At 45.0% G+C, this 20649-nt stretch overlaps 1 protein-coding gene across 1 annotated transcript in view; it reads left to right on the top strand.

Moving 5' to 3' along the window:
• The first annotated feature begins 4094 nt into the window (after positions 1-4094).
• The window catches only part of WDFY2 (WD repeat and FYVE domain containing 2), a 162620-nt gene continuing 146065 nt past the window's right edge, over positions 4095-20649 (top strand). Inside the window, exon 1 of the mRNA XM_063951956.1 lies at positions 4095-4115. The gene's annotated coding sequence lies outside the window, so the exon portion shown is untranslated. The remainder of the gene's footprint in view (positions 4116-20649) is intronic.

Here is a 20649-nt window from a genome sequence, read left to right as displayed (position 1 = left end):
ATGTTCATAAATCTGAGCTACTCCCTCCAACTAATTTTACTGACCCCCTTCTTTATGCTGATTTCTCTTCTCAATTTACCTTATCCCCAACCAAAATTAAATATTTAGGAATCTATATCCAACCGTAACTTCATCAGCTGTATTCGATTAATTATACCCCGCTTATTAACAAAAAATTAAAACACGTTTAGAATATTGGAAGGACCTTACACTTTCATTAATGGGTAGGGTCACAGTGATAAAAGCCATTATTTTTCCCAAACTGGCCTATTTGCTTCAAATGCTCCCTATCTCTATTACTAGAAAGGATTCTATTCTCTGCTTGCAACTATTTTCAAGATTTATTTGGAAAAGCGGTAAGCCTCATATGCCCAGAGCCCGAACATATGTCAATAAACGATATGGTGGTCTGAGTATGCCCAGCGTGATGATGTTTGCCAGGTCGGCGCTTTTTAAATTCGCTTCAGATTGGCTTCTCCAATCGGAGTTGTTTACAAATTTGGAGCTGGAAGAAGCCTTGTTCTTTCCATATTCGCCAGCGGCGCTGCTTCACACTTCTCTCTCTAAACTGCCGCATGACATAAAGAGTAATGTTTTATTTTGGTGTACCTATAAAGCTTGGACTTCTATTCATAAAATGTTTGGTAATAATCCTTTTGAATCCTCACATATACCTATATGGGGCAATCCTAATTTACCCTGTCATTGGATAATAGACACTTTTACACATGGAAATGCTGGGGAATTACTGCTATCAAAGATGACTTTGATCTGGTGGACAAATGATCTCTCTTACACAGCTACAAGACAGATTTTCATTGTCTCGCTCTCACTTTTTTTTATGCATCTCCAGCTGCATCATTACATCCGATCCCTCACAGATCAACTAGGTAGATCATTGAACAAACCTATAGTTTGTGATACCATTGAGATTTGTAAATGTAACCCATTCAAGATACGTTATCTTTACAATGACCTCTTAGAGGCGACCATCCCCGCTTGGTCTTCTCTTTCTTTAAGCTGGAAAAAGGAAATTTCGGATGCACCCTTGATGGTGGAGATCTCTGCAAATACTGAGTCAGTCTTGAAAGTTTTGAAATCTGCTAAAGTGCAGGAAATACATTTGCGGATTATAAATAGAATGTAGGTTTCACCCTCTCAAAGGAGGCATTATCATCCTGAGGAACTAGGCCTTTGCCCTAAGGTTGGAGCTAGTGGAGCTTCCTTTGCTCATAACTTTTGGTTTTGTGAGAAAATAAGAAAATTTTGGTATAAAATCCTTCAATATTTGAACCATTCTCTCGGGGTGAAACTTCCTAGGCAGGCTGACCCTCTTCTATTTGCAGACTTCTCGCCTTGGGTGTTGCAGTTTGATCTCTCTCCTGTAGTTCCCTTATTGACAGTTATGTTTACGGTAGCGAAACATGTAGTATTAAGGCATTGGATTTTCAAAACAGCTCCGACAGTCGGAGAGTGGGGATCAGCTCTCTTAGATGTTTTTTTTTTTTGTGAGAGGCGTATGGCCACTTTCCAGATTGACAAAGGAGTGGAACTTTTCCATTAAAAAAATGGTGTGTTTATATAGATAGCCTGCCTTTGGACACTCGAAATGGTATCTGGAAGGTTTTCCAGGGTACCTACCCCATAGTACATGATTAACCGTATTACCGGTGTTATCCCCTAAAGCCCCCTTCTTCGTGATATATGCATCTTACGACATTCCTTCATATATGGGCTATGAACCTCCCCTACACCTGTAATTGTATGTCTTCTCCCAGCTTCTACTTTGTACCTTATCTATTGTGGTATGTATGCTTGACCCTTCTCTACTTGACAATATTTCATGTCCTTAGTCTTCTTCTCTTTCTCTTTTTTCTCTTTCCTTTTTCTTCTTCCTTCCTTTTTCTTTCTCTTTCTTATTGTATTTACTCTTCTCTTAATGTTTAATTTTTGTTATATTCTATTTACTGTTGTAACAATTGATATGTACTTTGTGTTTATTTACTTGTGCCTAATGGGGTGTTTTGACTCTGTTCTTTTATCTTTCATTTGTGCTTGAATTTCTTTCTTTCACAAAAAAGATTTTTTTTTGCCATTACCTCTGTTATCTGATGGCTGTCTAATAAAAAGTTATATTTAAAAAAAAAAAAAGATTGAAGACATGTGTGATGCTGATCTAAGAAAGTAATAAATTTGAAATAATCAAATTATGTATTTTATTTTTAATAAGAGGTACCAACAAATCTGTCCAGGTCATTTTAGAATATCTTTGGAGAATAATCAATAAATTATATTTTATCACAGCTTCTTTGATTTTTTCTATAACATACCAAGAGCATGCAGGTATACATAAGGCAATAGTTTTGTTTTTCTTTTTTTATTTAATCACTTTTCTGGAGGAATGACGCATTATTTCAATGAGTTGTAAGGGTATTAACAAATTTGTCCATGTCTGTATTCATTTAATGTATAGACACAGTGAAAACCATGTTAAAATCCTATATAATAAAAGGCTAAGTGGGTATGCAGTTAGGTCCGTTTTCTTTGCCTTGACAAAAAAACTGGACTTGTCACGATTTTTAGGGCGAATGGGGATTCACCCTATTCAATAACAGGGTTATGTATTTTGCCTAGGTGAAAAATTCAGCAGAAGCAAATCCACGTTTTCTCACCTGCGCTGGTAAAAACACAGGTCGTTTATGCAGATTTTGAGGCATTTTTTGCCAATGCCTTTTCATTAAAAAAAAAAAAGGTGTAAAGGCATTGGTGAAAATTTCCCTAAAAATCGTGTGAAAATGGCCTCAATTGAATAGGCAAGGGGGCAAAATCAATAGCTCTGAGATTACTGGAGCTAATTGAAAACCTCCCCTAAGGCTACTCCTCACCTCTATGGGGGCGTTTTGCACACCAGCAGCCACTACATAGTGCCTGATAGAACAAGTCAAGTGTTGCTTCATTCGGGCGTGCACAGCCACCAGTGGTGACATTACTGATATATTGTTCCTTAATTTTGAAGGGCTGGTAACTAAGGGGATCATTCTGACCCGATCGCACTCTGCAGTTTATTGCAGTGGTGCGATCGGGTCAGAAGTGCACATGCGCCAGCGCCGCAGTGTACCGGTGCATGGCCGAAGGCCGTCGCTGCGCTACGATCGATGGGTGGGGGGGGGGGGGGCGGTCCGGCCAATGCAGGCATGGCCGGACCGTGTGGGGGGGCAGGCCGCACCTGCTGCGTGACGTTACACGCAGCCGCTGCGGGCTGGGGAGCGACGAGTAGCTCTCGGCTAGCACGCTAAAGCTGCACTGGCCGGGAGCTACTCCTAAAGTGCAAAAGCATTGCCGCTGTGCGATGCTTTTACACTTCTGCGGGGGGGGGGGGGCAGCACTGACATGCGGGGCGGACTAGCCCTGTGCTGGGCGTCCCCCCGCATGAGTATGGACATGATCGTAGCTCTGCAAAATTTTGCAGGGCTGCGATCAACTCAGAATGACCCCCTAATTTCATAATATATTATATTTATACAATTATAAGAACAAGTAGCAGATCGGACTTGTGCTGGTTCGCTCTATAGAGTCACAGTAGTAAGAGGTTTATAGCTGTCTCTTTTTGTTCATCAGCTGTAAATGTCACTAGAATCAATTAAAAGGTGATTATTTCAGGAGAGTCAATAAAAAGCTTCTAGGACTTAGTTGTAATGATTTTCTGATGAATTATACACAGCACGTAGTGTGGAAATCAGATAACAAGCAGCAGTATTTACTCTCATATATTCACCTTTCTATGTATGTACTCAGTGGCAGGGCTGGATTAACAATGGGGCTGATGGAGCTGCAGCTCCAGGCCCACTCTCCCAAACAAGCCCACAGCATCTTACAGATTTCTATGATGCTGTAGAGATAGGTTTTTGTTTTCTTCTACTGCTGCACTGCTTGCAATAGTGTGCTAGGCCCCTCCCCCTCCGGCCTCAACAAACACCTCCCCCTTCACCGGCAGTATCAGACAGTTGGCTGCTTGCCTTCTACGAGCCTGCCTCCACTGGTTTACTGGTCCCCCATATTCAGATGCGGTGGTTGATCCCTCCTCCATACACAAGCTGCCCTGCTGCTACATTGTAGTGAGTAAGCATTGATGTCCACATACCCCCTCCCATCTCTAGGAACAGGCCCGCCCCCTCCCCCCCCCCCCCTCCTCCTGCTGCTATATCCCCCAGCTGCCTCCCTCTTTTCTTGTACTCCTCCCATCCCCAGACCCGCCTCTCCTTACCCCCCTGTCCTGTAGGTTGGTTCTAAATCAGAGTGGGAGAAGGGACCTTCTGACGTCACTAGGGGAGGAGACACGCCACCAGGGGGAGGAGCTATGGCCGAACGGGGTACCCGAAAAGTACGCTCGCCACGCTTCGGGCTTGGTGACTCGCTTCACTCGCCACCTGATTACTAAAGGTAAGAGTTGGTGGCGTGGATAGTAGAGGAACTATCCCGCTGGCCTAGCTCCTCCCTCTTATGTCGTGGCTCCTCCTCCTGATGTAAAAGGTCCCTAAGGCCACTTGAATCTAGCATCTACCCTGTCCTGTTTGAGCCTGCCCTCGCTATACTCTGCTTTGAAGGCGGGGCTTCTGTGCACGCAGCCAGGAACCAGAGGAAACTGAAAGAGACACAGGCACAGGGCCATTTCTTCGGGCAGGCGAGCAGTGCAACCGCACTGGGCGCCCGCTGCGGCACTAACTGTGGCTCCCTGCTTCCCCCTCCTATTTCTCTCGGGGGGCGGAGTTTCACGGAATGACGCGGTTGCGCTGTTACGTCACGACGCAACCCCATCACTCCGCGAAACTCCCCCCCACCCAGAGCGGAGTACAGAGGGGGATCCAAGCTAGGAAGAGGGAAAGGCCGGCGCGAGGAGCGACTGTTGAGGCGGGCCGAAGAGCGGTAATCGCCTGTGTAAGTATTCTCTCTCTCTCTCTCTCTCTCTCTCTCTCTCAATGTGTAAAATGGGGACACCTGCCGAAATGTGTGAAATGGGGACTCTTGCCTGCCGTAGTGTGGGGATTTAATGTATCAAGGGCATTGCGGTCTGTGGCATAAAATGGTGCAGGGGGCATTACTGTGTGGGGCTTAATATGGTAGAATTTTTTTTTCCTGTGGTGGTCGTGATCTGTTGGAGCAGGGTCAAAAACTGGATTGTGAGGTAGTCTTTTCAGACGAGGCCATGCCCATTTAAATGAGACCACACCCATTTAGATGAGGCCACGCCCCCTTGTTGGGTGCGCGTGCAAGTTTTTTTTTTTTAACTAGGTGTGTGGGGCATTTTTTTTTTGTATCATGGGGGAGCGCATTTTTTAAATCTCGCACTGGGAGCCAAATTGGCTAGAAACAGCCCTGCACAGGCATCCTCATTAAAAGTAAGTGCATGTGGAGGGTATGATCTCATGTAATGGGAGGGAGGCTTAGTGGAGTGATGTGATGTAGTGTGGGGCATTAGTGCTGTTATTTAGTGTGTGTGTGTGTGTGTGTGTGTGTGTGTGTGTGTGTGTGTGTGTGTGTGTGTGTGTGTGTGTGTGGGGGGGGGGGGGGGGGTTAGTGCAGTGGTGTAGTGTGGACCTAGGATGTTAGTGCTGTTATGTACTGTGTATGTGTGTGGAAGTAGTGCAGTGATGCAGTATGGGTAGGTGGTGTAGTGTAGAGTAGTGCATTAGTGCTGTTATATTCTGTGTGTGTGTGGGGGGGGGGCAGGATAGATATGTAGAATGAGTAGGTGGTGTAGTGTCGGTTGGGGTGTTAGTGCTGTTATGTAGAGTGTTTGTGTGGGGAGGTAGTGTAGTGCTGCTTTGTAGTATGGGTAGGTGATGTACTGTGATGTACAGTGATGTACTGTGGAGAGTCAGTGGGAGCCACGCATAGGCGGATTCGGGGGGGATACTTTTATTTTTATTTTCTGCAGCTGCACACACCTGCTGGTCTGCCCGCCACCAGGAAAGGCTGCTGGCTGCCAGTCAGCCTGTCAGCCCCTACTCTGGACAGCTATGCATGCAGCCCAGTTCTGCCTCCCTCTACTGACTAGTACATCATTGTCTCCCTGCACACACTTGACACTGTGCGGTGAAGATGAGCCTAGCAGCCACCACGCAGACTACGAGACACCATTCACACCCACCAGTGCCAGTCCGGGAGATGGACACCCTGCGCTGATGAGGGACATCACCGACCAGACATACAGCCTAGCCACCGGTCAGAGGAAGCTGCAGTCTCTGGACTACCCGCCAGGTCAGCCACCACCATGAGGACGCCAGTGTCGTGGTCCAGACGCCCAGCAGGACACACCATAAGAAGGATGCTGCACCAGTCGGGACAGGCACACCCCAGCTTTCCACAGTGAGGTGAGCATTACAATGAGTCCAGTCACTTGAGTTCAGCAGCAGCTTCATTCAGTGGTACAACTCCACCGACTCCCCCTGTGTAACCCTGGCCTGTCCCATTACATAGCTGAGCTAGGCCAAGAGGGTGAGAGGAGTGCAAGTGGGTGACTAGGCTGCTAAGGGGAGCGGGTGACTGACTAAACTGAAAGGAGCACAGAAGGCAAAGTTTGACATGAGGGGGAAGAGGAGGAGGATGCTGGCTTAAGGGGATTGGGTGATGCTGAGAGGCAGAGAGTGAAGGGTGGGAGGCTGAAAGACACAGACTAAAGCAGGGGTGGCCAGACTTTTGGAGTCGGTAATCTACTTTGAAAGCTGAAAAGCTTTTGTGATCTAACTACACAAGATAATTGCACGCGCCCCAAAAAGGGGGTGTGGTATAACAAAAAAGGGTGGTAGCCTTGCTGCACAGGGCGTAATGACTGTCTCACATGAATTTACACATTGGCCCCACAGGTAAAAACCTCAAACACATATGCTCCCACAGTGCCATATACACATATGCCGCTACAGTGCCAGATATGCCGCTACAGTGCCACATAGGCCCCCACAGTGCCACATAGGCCCCCACAGTGCCATGTGCCCACAGTGCCAGATACACTTACTTTAGCTGGCTGTTTCCCCACTGGCTGGATCTTGCTCCCGTGCCTGCCTCCGCTTCCCACCGCTGCTGCTGTCCTGCTGCCGCCGGTGCTGACTGGATTAAACCAGATACAGTAGGCGCACACGTCCCATTTTTACACATTACGGCAGACAGAGTCCCCTTTTTTTACACATTACGGCAGACAGCGTCCCATTTTTACACATTACGGCAGACAACGTGCCCTTTTACACATTACAGCAGACAGTGTCCCCCTTTTTACACATTACGGCAGTCAGCGTCCCCTTTTTTACATATTACGGCAGACAGCGTCCCCTTTTTATACATTACAGCAGTCAGCGTCCCCTTTTTACGCATTACGACAGAGTCCCCTTTTTTTACACATTACGGCAGACAGCGTCCCCTTTTTACACATTACCGCAGACAGCGTCCCCTTTTTTATACATTACAGCAGACAGTGTCCCCCTTTTTACACATTATGGCAGACATCGTCCCCTTTTTTATACATTACGGCAGACAGCGTCACCCTTTTTACACATTACGGCAGACAGCGTCCCTTTTTTATACATTACAGCAGACAGTGTCCCCCTTTTGACACATTACGGCAGACAGTCCCCCTTTTTACACATTAAGGTAGGTAGATAGATAGATAGATAGATAGATAGATAGATAGATAGATAGATAGATAGAATAGACATACTTACTGTTTCTGCTGGCTCAGGCTCCTCGTGCAGCTTCTGGCAGATCCCGGGCAGCCAGGGAGAAGAAGGAGGAGGAGGAGGGAGCCGCAGCAGCACTGTGTAATTGGTGGAGGCGCTGCTGCTGCTGGCCCTCTCCTTCACCATAGGCTGCCCTCCGCCGCTGTGAATCCTGGGAAGCACATCTACGATCAGATCTGAATTACCCCCATAGTGCAGTAATGTAAAGGGAGGTGGCGCAGTAATGTAGTGTGAGGATACAACACTGAAATGTGGTGTGGGGCAGTAGTGCAATAATGTGAGATGATAGTCAGGGGTGGTCGCTCAATGCCCTGCTCTCATGAGGTGATGACACCTATCAAGATTGTGTGTGTCTCAGAGAATGTCACTGTAATGTGTCCCATAGAGCTGTTGACACCTTGCAGTACTGTTTTGAGCAAATCTGTATAAGCACTTGCCTGCTTGCTTACGCTCCTAGGACCACTCATTCTCCACAGCAGCGAGCGGCGGTAAAATCACCTGAACCCATAGAAGGCCACCGGCAACTGTGTGGTGAACTCAGACAGCTCCCACCAGTGACCACTGACCTACTACAGTGTAGGAATGGCGCTCCCACAGCTCCAGTGGAGACATCTGGCGAACTACAGTTAGCAGAAACCACGTTACAGTGCAGCTTACTGTTCGGGGCCTCCCCTGCTAGAAGGATGATGTTGGTCGCTCCCTCGACCATGGCACACCCTGTTGGAGCCGTCCCCTGCAGTAAGGATGATGCAGGCGCTCGTCCACTTTGATCCAACCCCACACTGGAGGCAAGCATTGTAGCCTTGCATCCCCTCCCTCTTCTTATATTGATTGGGGCCCCACAGGTTTGTTGCCCAGAGGCCTTACAAACCTTAATCCGGCCCTGAAGGTAGCGCAGTAATGTGGTGTGGGAAGGTAATGCAGTAATGTGGTGTGGGAAGGTAATGCAGTAATGTGGTGTGGGAAGGTAATGCAGTAATGTGGTGTGGGAAGGTATATATATAGTGCAGGAATGTAGTTTGGGGAGGTAGTGCAGTGAAATAGTGTGGAGATGTAGTGTTCCCTCTAGAAATTGAACACTACGGCATCTTTACATGCTGGGAGGGCAGGAAGCGGACAGCTGTTTTAGCTGGGTACCGCAGAAAGGGCAAGACGGATTTTGCCCTTAAAAAATCGGGCAGGGAGCGGCGCCCTGCTAAAACAGCCTAGTGTGAACACTAAGATATAATGTGGGGAGGTAGCATAGTGATATACTGATGGGATGTAGTGTGGTGACGTAGTGTACTAATGTAGTGTGGAAGGTATAGTGTGGAGATGTAGTGAGAGTAGGTAGCATAGTGATGTAGTGTGGGGAAGTAGTTTGGGGAGGTAGATATTGTGAGGGAGTGCAGTGTGGGGAAGTAATGTAGAGGTGTAGTGTGGGGAGGTAGCGAAAGGATGGGGTCTATTTACTTAGCATTGGATGGAGGTAAAGTGGATGGAGATAAAGTGCCAGCCAATCAGCTCCTAACTGTCATTTTTCAAACCCAGCCTGTAACATGGCAGTTAGGAGCTGATTGGCTGGTACTTTACCTTCGTACACTTTATCTCCATCCAAGGCTTAGTAAATAGGCCTCATAGTGCAGAAATGTAGTGTGGGAAGGTAGTATAGTGATGTAGTGTGGAGAGGTAGTGCAGTGAATGGTATGTCACCACACCCCCCTACCCACCTGGAAGAACTTCTCTATGGCACTGATCACACTACCTGCGACAGCTCATAATAGGCCCTTCCAAAATGTCAGCTCCAGGCCCATGTGGACCTTAATCTGGCACTGCTCAGTGGTTGTGTGTGAAGCTTCACAGGAATGAATAGAAAGATCATCTGGAAGATGTTTGTCTGCTCCTGAACTTATCCGTCACTTTCTTACTTAACTAAGTTCAATTAATTATCATTTGTTATATATAATTTTGTGTATTATCCGCATCGCAGGCACAGCGACCACTCACAGTGTACTACAGATGCTGGGCTGTGACTTTAACCACACTGGAATCATACCATTTGTGATTGTGAATTTTGTTTTTGCAGAGTGGGAATGGGAATATCCAGGGCCACAGAGATCTCAGATGGGCCCCAATGCTGGTAACGCCTTGACAGGTTCCCTACAGAAAGGCAATGCTCTATTGCTTTGCAATTAGGGGGCATGTCTGTGCCCCTTGGGGGCAATCTTGGACTCTCAGGCCATGCCCAGATACTTTGTACCTGCCCCACCCACCTCTTGGCATCCCTGGGAAAATGCTTCCTCTCCTCCACTATATCTCATTTCAATAATCCGGGTCAGTAAACACAAATCTTGTTTCTGTACTTCTGCAAACTGTGATGCATTGGTGCACCTACAGTACCTTGTAACTAGGAATATCTTCCCTCAGGCCAACACCTACTCTCTGCCTGTGCAAATTGCTAATTATCCGTAATGTACCCAACTCATTTTGCAGACCTATGCACCTCTCTGGAAATACAGTGTCGAAGTCAAAAATATTACATACAGACAACATACAAACTCCAAACTGAGAGGTCTCTGTTTGTGCACAAACATGCAGTATGCACAGCTATCTATGGTAGCCTATGCATTTGCACAGAGAAGCCACAAAGACATATTCAACACATATTTCATACAACACATAAATTGAACATGTCAAGCACCAGACATTATAATGTATTTATATAAGAGAGTTATAACATCAGATATATATGTATTATTGGAACGGAACAAGATAAACATGTCATGCTTGGTGTCAAAATTATCAAGGGGAAAAGCGTGTTAATTTGATAGCTGTGGTTAGATTGTAGCACATTGCAACGATTAGTTATGATTAAATGTAGGAATATGAAGCCACAAGTCTAAAGTGAACAAAAGAATCTTCCTGGAAGACAGCATGGCTAACCCCTCTTCAAGGCTGGACGTTGCTTGCATATGAACTGACCAATTACACCTCATGAATGAGAGATTTTCCTCCCCTGGACCAATAACAGAAGACTCAGTCCCAGACATGTACTTTCCCCAATACACAGTATATAGGTATTTCACCTCACCCAAGAAGTTCTGTTTTCTGCTGCTGTTGTTTCGTTGCTGTTGGGGCAGATTCTAAAATGGAGACGACTGTTCACTGAGCATGGGACAGGGTGAAGTATACTGGCTGTAATTGATCCTTATGTAACTACAACTGCTTCTTGTGTAATTGTAACTCTGTAACCATATTTATATATAACTATAGATATATATATATATATATATATATATTGTACATGTGTTATATTGTATGCATACCCTTTTAATATCAAATATATACATCTCTGAGCGTTGGACCTCAGCCATTGTTGTGCGATTGCTTGTTTTCTCTTAAGGTATGTAGTGTTTGTGATGTACAGCGCACTTTTATCGTATGTGGTAATAAGATGCGCCTTGCGTCTGCAGTATATATTAACGCTGGCATTTTAAATATTTATAAGAAATAATCTGAACTTCTCAACTGTCATATAGTAGATCCAAAGCTTAATTTGTGTTATGGAAGTAAATGACCTCCAGTGCTCAGGAGCAGACAACTGTCTGTTAGATTGAATGGGTCTAGTGAATTTCCCTGTGAGTGGATATCATCCCTGAAAATGATTTTACTAGACTATAAGGACATTTTTCCAGGCTATATGTTATCACTTTTTTGTTACAATCCAAACTAACATCAAATTAAGTTAAGCAAGTGAAACGAGCGTAGGAGTACCAACAGGGACGCTGAGACGGGAAATAGGAGTGGGTACTAATTACCTGAGCCCATTAAGGGGGCAGGGGCATCTGCTGATGGGGAATAGTGTTTTCTATTATTGTTTTCTGGAGGGAGCATGGCCACGCTATCTGTCCAAATGTCTACAATATAAATGATGCCTCACAACCACACATCTCCTCTTAATTGGAAAAAGACTTCCCAACAAGGAAGAATGAAAAGAACAGTAGAAAATTGCTAGTGTAGCTGGGAAGTAGCAATATTTCACACAATACTAATGGGTAAAATTCATATTTTTAATAAATAATAAACAAATCCACCAAAATAAATAAATAAATAAAATACTTGCATATATTTAAAACTGCATTGCGATTAGTGGTCATATTATCAGGGGACCTGATAAATATGAGAGCCTGGGGGCCCGGCCATGGGTTAATACGGCCTGCCTCCAACATGACCCCTTTCACCAGGTGCAAAATGTCCTGTTACTACATTTCATACTTAATAGGATTGCAGTCATATGTGTTAAATCACTTTTCTAATCAATTAGTTTTACACAGGTGACTGCAATTATAAAATAAGAGGAAAGTTCAGGAGTGGAGCAGAACGTTTTGTGCCTGGCAGATGGGCTTATGTTGGAGAGTTTGGTTCCTGGTATTTGTTAATTATACAGGCTCCACTCTGACAGCACTGCCTGTACATTCTGTCTATCCTACCAGCTCACTTGTTGAGAAGCCAAGAACAATGGGGGTGATTCCAAGTTGATCGCAGCAGGAAATTTTTTAGCAGTTGGGCAAAACCATGTGCACTGCAGGTGTGGCAGATATAAAATTTGCAGAGAGAGTTAGATTTGGGTGGGTTATTTTGTTTCTGTGCAGGGTAAATACTGGCTGCTTTACTTTTACACTGCAATTTAGATTGCAGATTTAACTCACCACACCCAAATCTATCTCTCTCTGCACATGTTATATCTGCCTCCCCTGCACTGCACATGGTTTTGCCCAACTGCTAAAAAATTTCCTGCTGCGATCAACTTGGAATTACCCCCCAATGTTAACCTGCTTTTAGTGACAACCAGACCAGCCACAGAATTGGGTCTAGTGACAGCCAGGCAGCGCTATCAAGTGTAGTGACAGCCATAGCAATGGATTTAAAAGCATCCTGTCCTGATCTGATATAATGTACCCACAGAGAAAGAGCCAAAAAAGGGGGGTCTGTATACGTGGGTCTGGGACTCCGGGTCGACAACAAAAAGGTCGACACACCTTAGGTTGACATGGACAAAAGGTCGACAGGAACAAGGTCGACATGGAAAAAGGTCAACACGAGTTTTTTATGTTTTTTTGGTGTCGTTTTCTCTGTAGAGTTACCGCGAACCCCAATTAGTGCACCGCGTCCCCTCGCATGGCTCGCTTCGCTCACCATGCTTCGGGCATGGTGCCTTCGCCCCGCTACTGCTTCGCTCGGCACAGATTACTGTTCCAATCGTAGTCCATGTGGATCGTTAAGTATGAAAAGGTTCCAAAAAAGAAAAAAAATTGTGAAAAACTCATGTCGACCTTTTTCCATGTCGACCTTGTTCATGTTGACCTTTTGTCCATGTCGACCTTTTGACAATGTCGACCTAAGGTGTGTCGACCAATTGTTGTCGACCTTTTTGTTGTCGACCTGGAGTCCGGATACCGGATACGTAAGATATCGCAATTTCCCACCTACATACCCTCCAATTGCACCTTTTTAGAAGGTACAGTACCTTTTTTTTTATGGTCTGTACCGATTTTTGGCTCTCCAAACTTCCTTTGAAAGCATAGGGAAAAGGATGTGGTCACGCCCCTTTACCCGCGGCCACGCCCCATTTCCTAATTTATACCGATTTTTATGTGTAAAAATGTTGGGGGGTATGCACCTATGTTTACTAAAACTTTATAAATTATGCAGCAACTCCACAACCACTTTGCCAATAATGTAATCCTATGAATGCAATTTAGACGGTTAAAGAAATGCATTGGTTGCTATTAGTTACTGCACCTTTGCACTTTGTTAGGGAGTACTTTACTCCCAATAATGAGCTTTCCCAAAACAATTTAGAAAATGAATAATCTTGTGGTAGGACTGGAGTTCCATTTGCATGGTACAGAGCCAATGGTGACCCCCATGCAAATCATTTAAGGGGCAGGACATAGTAGGATAAATATTTGCCACTTAATGACATTACTCACTGGGTGACAGTTATAAACGCTAAATAACAAGTAGGAGGACTGAAAAACTGGCACTTGTCCTAATCTAACATCAGACCTGGCATAGAATAAACAACAAGCGCACGATGCCATGCGGGAGACATTTATGAATACAGCTGTGGCTGTTGTGCACAGTATATATATATATATATATATATATGTTACCTGTATTCTACCGTATTCAATATAAAATACTTTTACTCACACACAAGCCCCACCAAACCAAACTAACCAACGTACATCATTTCGCTTATCTCAAAATATCTCCCAACCCGACCTCTTCACTCTTCATAAGATCTGCGTCTCTCATCCATACTCATTACTCGCTCCCACCCACGATTGCAGGACCTTCTTCGGGCTGCACCCACTCTGTGGAATCCCCTACCACCCACCATAAGACTCTCCTCTAGTCTCCAAACCTTTAAGCGTTCCCTGAAAACTCACCTCTTCAGGCAAGCATATCAAATTCCAGATCCGCCCACATAACTGTCATAAACTTTCCTATCAAATTGGATCCACTCTGCATAGTCCACACATATCCTCACATGTCTTCTCATTCTTCACTTTCCCTTCCTCCTGACCCCAGTTCATCATTGCTATGTGACCATATCATGCAGCCCCCCAAGTACCTTTGCAATCTGGTGGACAACTATGCAATAGATAGCTCCTATCCTTGTGTATCCATGCCTATTTTCAGATAGATTGTAAGCTTGCGAGCAGGGCCTTCCTACATCTTTGACTGTTTGTTATTACCCAGTTTTGTTTTATCATTGTTGTTTCCAATTGTAGAGAGCAATGGAATTTACTGCGCTATATAAGAAACCAGACCCTCCAATATGACCCGCCCCACTAGGTACAAAATGCTCAGTTCCTGGACTTCCCTCTTAATTTATGATTTCCATCACCTGTGTTGAACCAGTTAAATGATAAGAAAGCTGTTTCTTCACAGGTGATGGCAATAATAAATTAAGAGGGAAGTCCAGAAACAGAGCATTTTGTACCTAGTGGGGCGGGTCATGTTGGAGGGTATGGGAAACTGTTAATAAATAAATATATATAAACATACCTCCCAACATGACCCTCTCCAGGAGGGACAAAATGTTCTGCTCCTGGATTTTTAATTTATAATTGCCGGCACCTGTTTTGAACAGGTTAATGGATAAGAAGGGTGTTTACGCACAGGCGATGGCAATCATACATTAAGAGGGAAGTCCAGAAGCAGAGCATTCTGTCCCTCAAGGAGAGGGTCATGTTGGGAGGTATGTATGTATATATACTAGTGATGAGCGGGTTCGGATCCTCGGAATCCGAACCCCCCGAACTTCAGCCTTTTTACACGGGTCCGAGGCAGATTCGAACCTTCCCGCCTTGCTCGGTTAACCCGAGCGCGCCCGAACATCATCATCCCGCGGTCGGATTCTCGCGAGATTCGTATTCTAAATAAGGAGCCGCGCGTCGCCGCCATTTTTCACTCGTACATTGGAAATGATAGTGAGAGGACGTGGCTGGCGTCCTCTCAGTTTTATTCAGGTGGCTGCAAATATCTGTGCTCACTGCTTTATTGTGGGGACTGGGGACCAGCAGTATTATATAGGAGGAGTACAGTGCAGAGTTTTGCTGACCAGTGATCAGTGACCACCAGTATTATACGTTCTCTGTCTGAAAAACGCTCCATATCTGTGCTCAGTGTGCTGCATATATCTGTGCTCACACTGCTTTATTGTGGGGACTGGGAACCACCAGTATTATATAGGAGGAGTACAGTGCAGAGTTTTGCTGACCAGTGATCAGTGACCACAAGTATTATACGTTCTCTGTCTGAAAAACGCTCCATATCTGTGCTCAGTGTGCTGCATATGTCTGTGCTCACACTGCTTTATTGTGGGGACTGGGAACCACCAGTATTATATAGGAGGAGTACAGTGCAGAGTTTTGCTGACCAGTGACCACCAGTATTATACGTTCTCTGCCTGAAAAATGCTCCATATCTGTGCTCAGTGTGCTGCATATATCTGTGCTCACACTGCTTTATTGTGGGGACTGGGGACCACCAGTATTATATAGGAGGAGTACAGTGCAGAGTTTTGCTGACCACTGATCAGTGACCACCAGTATTATACGTTCTCTGTCTGAAAAACGCTCCATATCTGTGCTCAGTGTGCTGCATATATCTGTGCTCACACTGCTTTATTGTGGGGACTGGGAACCACCAGTATTATATAGGAGGAGTACAGTGCAGAGTTTTGCTGACCAGTGATCAGTGACCACCAGTATTATACGTACTCTGTCTGAAAAACGCTCCATATCTGTGCTCAGTGTGCTGCATATATCTGTGCTCACACTGCTTTATTGTGGGGACTGGGAACCACCAGTATTATATAGGAGGAGTACAGTGCAGAGTTTTGCTGACCAGTGACCACCAGTATTATACGTTCTCTGCCTGAAAAATGCTCCATATCTGTGCTCAGTGTGCTGCATATATCTGTGCTCACACTGCTTTATTGTGGGGACTGGGGACCACCAGTATTATATAGGAGGAGTACAGTGCAGAGTTTTGCTGACCACTGATCAGTGACCACCAGTATTATACGTTCTCTGTCTGAAAAACGCTCCATATCTGTGCTCAGTGTGCTGCATATATCTGTGCTCACACTGCTTTATTGTGGGGACTGGGAACCACCAGTATTATATAGGAGGAGTACAGTGCAGAGTTTTGCTGACCAGTGATCAGTGACCACAAGTATTATACGTTCTCTGTCTGAAAAACGCTCCATATCTGTGCTCAGTGTGCTGCATATGTCTGTGCTCACACTGCTTTATTGTGGGGACTGGGAACCACCAGTATTATATAGGAGGAGTACAGTGCAGAGTTTTGCTGACCAGTGACCACCAGTATTATACGTTCTCTGCCTGAAAAATGCTCCATATCTGTGCTCAGTGTGCTGCATATATCTGTGCTCACACTGCTTTATTGTGGGGACTGGGGACCACCAGTATTATATAGGAGGAGTACAGTGCAGAGTTTTGCTGACCACTGATCAGTGACCACCAGTATTATACGTTCTCTGTCTGAAAAACGCTCCATATCTGTGCTCAGTGTGCTGCATATATCTGTGCTCACACTGCTTTATTGTGGGGACTGGGAACCACCAGTATTATATAGGAGGAGTACAGTGCAGAGTTTTGCTGACCAGTGATCAGTGACCACCAGTATTATACGTACTCTGTCTGAAAAACGCTCCATATCTGTGCTCAGTGTGCTGCATATATCTGTGCTCACACTGCTTTATTGTGGGGACTGGGAACCACCAGTATTATATAGGAGGAGTACAGTGCAGAGTTTTGCTGACCAGTGACCACCAGTATTATACGTTCTCTGCTTGAAAAATGCTCCATATCTGTGCTCAGTGTGCTGCATATATCTGTGCTCACACTGCTTTATTGTGGGGACTGGGGACCACCAGTATTATATAGGAGGAGTACAGTGCAGAGTTTTGCTGACCACTGATCAGTGACCACCAGTATTATACGTTCTCTGTCTGAAAAACGCTCCATATCTGTGCTCAGTGTGCTGCATATATCTGTGCTCACACTGCTTTATTGTGGGGACTGGGAACCACCAGTATTATATAGGAGGAGTACAGTGCAGAGTTTTGCTGACCAGTGATCAGTGACCACCAGTATTATACGTTCTCTGTCTGAAAAACGCTCCATATCTGTGCTCAGTGTGCTGCATATATCTGTGCTCACACTGCTTTATTGTGGGGACTGGGAACCACCAGTATTATATAGGAGGAGTACAGTGCAGAGTTTTGCTGACCAGTGACCACCAGTATTATACGTTCTCTGCCTGAAAAACGCTCCATATCTGTGCTCAGTGTGCTGCATATATCTGTGCTCACACTGCTTTATTGTGGGGACTGCGGACCACCAGTATTATATAGGAGGAGTACAGTGCAGAGTTTTGCTGACCAGTGACCACCAGTATTATACGTTCTCTGTCTGAAAAATGCTCCATATCTGTGCTCAGTGTGCTGCATATATCTGTGCTCACACTGCTTTATTGTGGGGACTGGGGACCAGCAGTATTATATAGGAGGAGTACAGTGCAGAGTTTTGCTGACCAGTGACCACCAGTATTATACGTTCTCTGCCTGAAAAACGCTCCATTTCTGTGCTGCGTTGTAGTATATAGTAGGAGTACAGTGCATAATGTTGCTGACCACCAGTATATAATATATAGCAGTACGGTACAGAAGGCCACTGCTCTACCTACCTCTGTGTCGTCAAGTATACTATCCATCCATACCTGTGGTGCATTTCAGTTTTGCACAGTTTGCTGACCACCAGTATATAGTATATAGCAGTACGGTACAGTAGGCCACTGCTCTACCTACCTCTGTGTCGTCAAGTATACTATCCATCCATACCTGTGGTGCATTTCAGTTTTGCACAGTTTGCTGACCATCAGTATATAATATATAGCAGTACGGTACAGAAGGCCACTGCTCTACCTACCTCTGTGTCGTCAAGTATACTATCCATCCATACCTGTGGTGCATTTCAGTTTTGCACAGTTTGCTGACCACCAGTATATAGTATATAGCAGTACGGTACACAGGCCAATGCTCTACCTACCTCTGTGTCGTCAAGTATACTATCCATCCATACCTGTGGTGCATTTCAGTTGTGCGCAGTATATATAGTAGTAGGCCATTGCTATTGATACTGGCATATAATTCCACACATTAAAAAATGGAGAACAAAAATGTGGAGGGTAAAATAGGGAAAGATCAAGATCCACTTCCACCTCGTGCTGAAGCTGCTGCCACTAGTCATGGCCGAGACGATGAAATGCCATCAACGTCGTCTGCCAAGGCCGATGCCCAATGTCATAGTAGAGAGCATGTAAAATCCAAAAAACAAACGTTCAGTAAAATGACCCAAAAATCAAAATTAAAAGCATCTGAGGAGAAGCGTAAACTTGCCAATATGCCATTTACGACACGGAGTGGCAAGGAACGGCTGAGGCCCTGGCCTATGTTCATGGCTAGTGGTTCAGATTCACATGAGGATGGAAGCACTCATCCTCTCGCTAGAAAACTGCAGTGCCACTCCTAGATGGGCCAGGTGTTTGTGTCGGCCACTTGGGTTGCTTAGCTTAGTCACACAGCTACCTCATTGCGCCTCTTTTTTTCTTTGCATCATGTGCTGTTTGGGGACTATTTTTTTGAAGTGCCATCCTGCCTGACACTGCAGTGCCACTCCTAGATGGGCCAGGTGTTTGTGTCGGCCACTTGTGTCGCTTAGCTTAGCCATCCAGCGACCTTGGTGCACCTCTTTTTTTCTTTGCATCATGTGCTGTTTGGGGACTATTTTTTTGAAGTGTCATCCTGCCTGACACTGCAGTGCCACTCCTAGATGGGCCAGGTGTTTGTGTCGGCTACTTGTGTCGCTTAGCTTAGCCATCCAGCGACCTTGGTGCACCTCTTTTTTTCTTTGCATCATGTGCTGTTTGGGGACTATTTTTTTGAAGTGCCATCCTGCCTGACACTGCAGTGCCACTCCTAGATGGGCCAGGTGTTTGTGTCGGCCACTTGGGTCGCATAGCTTAGTCATCCAGCGACCTCGGTGCAAATTTTAGGACTAAAAATAATATTGTGAGGTGTGAGGTGTTCAGAATAGACTGAAAATGAGTGTAAATTATGGTTATTGAGGTTAATAATACTATGGGATCAAAATGACCCCCAAATTCTATGATTTAAGCTGTTTTTAAGGGTTTTTTGTAAAAAAAACACCCGAATCCAAAACACACCCGAATCCGACAAAAAAATTTTAGGGAGGTTTTGCCAAAACGCGTCCAAATCCAAAACACGGCCGCGGACCCGAATCCAAAACCAAAACACAAAACCCGAAAAATTTCCGGTGCACATCACTAATATATACTGTGTGTGTATATATATATATATATATATATACACAAGTCGAAGGGCGGCACTCACGAGACTTCCAAACACAGAATGAATCAGACGGACAGCGTCACAGTGTTCAACGTTTCAGTCTATTTGCAGACTTTTTTCAAGAACAAGTGTACAACATAAGTGAACATACCTTAAATAGGGTGGTCCGCTCGATAAGCCGTGCCCAGCTCCCGGCCGCCGCCAGTCCCCACTAAGCCGCGTCATCACAAGGCGCGCTCACACCTTCCCGCCCGCCGGACGGGCCGTACGTCATCTGACGTCATCTCCACTTCCGGCATGAATGGTTGGAACGCAGCGCTTGAGACGCGTCGTGCTGGGGAGAGAGACACCTGCTGGTTACCATGGCATCAAGTGAACACACAACACAACAAACTAATACACGTGTTTAAGAAGTGATTGAATCCTAGTCATTCACTAAGGAAAATAAATGTGAAAAAAAATGTAAGAATGTTGCATATTACCACATAGATGAACATGAGCAACATATTAGTGTGGAAGTGGGTGCAATTAAAACCACGCTACCAGAGCGTGCGATATATGATGTATACATAATTATACAACCCAGTGAGGGAATATATAAATTTAAACTACACAAGAATATAAACTAACATGATGCATTCAATATGCTAATATTCTAAACATGGTATATGATAAAACATATAATTGTTGTAATCACTCATTGCCAAGGGCACCAGATGATGATTGGCCCCAAGTTAGAAACTTAATTATCATGGATGGGAAGTACACTTCAACTTATGATATCAGCACCTGCAAAACTGTATTTTACATATGTGCACACATAAAGCCTTATTTAAAGGACCAGTGTGAGTGTCACATATAGGTGGCTGAAATGGCCATCAAAGTGGCCCTATAATCGAATACCTCAACACTCCTAATCAGTGCTGGAAAATACAATACACCTTAAAGAAAACAAGAAAAAGACAAAGACTC

The sequence above is a fragment of the Pseudophryne corroboree genome, chromosome 2 (genome assembly GCF_028390025.1).
Source record: "Pseudophryne corroboree isolate aPseCor3 chromosome 2, aPseCor3.hap2, whole genome shotgun sequence".
Taxonomy (NCBI): Eukaryota; Metazoa; Chordata; class Amphibia; order Anura; family Myobatrachidae; genus Pseudophryne; species Pseudophryne corroboree.
Note: the sequence above shows the minus strand (reverse complement) of the source record. Positions and strands in the feature narration are given on the sequence as shown.